This window comes from Brassica rapa, unplaced genomic scaffold (genome assembly GCF_000309985.2).
Source record: "Brassica rapa cultivar Chiifu-401-42 unplaced genomic scaffold, CAAS_Brap_v3.01 Scaffold0313, whole genome shotgun sequence".
In the NCBI taxonomy this organism is placed as follows: Eukaryota; Viridiplantae; Streptophyta; class Magnoliopsida; order Brassicales; family Brassicaceae; genus Brassica; species Brassica rapa.
The window spans coordinates 60,218-61,141 of NW_022610256.1; the positions used below are offsets into that span (position 1 = coordinate 60,218).

Consider the following 924-nt stretch of genomic DNA (forward strand, 5'->3'; position numbering starts at 1 on the left):
GCGACAGGGTCCGGGCACGACGGGGCTCTCACTCTCTCTGGCGCCCCTTTCCAGGGAACTTGGGCCCGGTCCGTCGCTGAGGACACTTCTCCAGACTACAATTCGAACGCCAAAGACGTCCGATTTTCAAGTTGTGGTCTTCCCGGTGCGCTCGCCGTTACTAAGGGAATCCTTGTTAGTTTCTTTTCCTCCGCTTATTGATATGCTTAAACTCAGCGGGAGATCCCGCCTGACCTGGGGTCGTGTTGAGGACTTTGGGTCATCAAGAGTTTTTGGACCGGAACGTCTGCATATATGACGAGAATTGAATTCACCACCGCATGTCAAGACGCTCCTGGCATCCTTAGCTCGGATTTTGGCAAACCGCGTGCAGTAACACACGGGAGATCAGCTTTCGTCCCATATCCTCGAGAGGATGGGGGGACGACGATTTGTGACACCCAAGCAGACGTGCCCTCGGCCAGAAGGCTTGGGGCGCAACTTGCGTTCAAAGACTCGATGGTTCACGGGATTCTGAAATTCACACTAAGTACTTGCTACGTTCTTCATCGATGCGAGAGCCGAGATATCCATTGTCGAGAGTCGTTTTAGACTTTACATTGCAGCACTGCTTCCGAACAAACACCGTCTCCGGGTTGGCGAAAGCAGGTTATTTAGTTGCATTTTCCTTGACACTTTTCGTGCTGGGGTTTGGTGATATCCGGAATCTATGCGTATGATCCAACCAAAACTGAAGTCTTGGGCATGGATGAACGCATAACCACGGAATCGGCAGGCACAGTAAGAAACCGGCCTACCGAGAGTGATGTTTCATCGTTCTCAGGTCGTTCTGTTTCCAGGGTACGACAATGATCCTTCCGCATGTTGACCTACGGAAACCTTGTTACGACTTCTCCTTCCTCTAAATGAAGGTTTAGTGGACTT

At 51.2% G+C, this 924-nt stretch overlaps 1 non-coding gene across 1 annotated transcript; it reads right to left on the reverse strand.

Annotated features, from left to right (window-relative positions):
- Positions 1–434: 434 nt before the first annotated feature.
- LOC117130036 lies at positions 435–584 on the reverse strand. The gene has a single exon (XR_004453510.1). It is a non-coding gene; the product is annotated as a 5.8S ribosomal RNA (ribosomal RNA).
- Between the last annotated feature and the right edge of the window lie 340 nt (positions 585–924).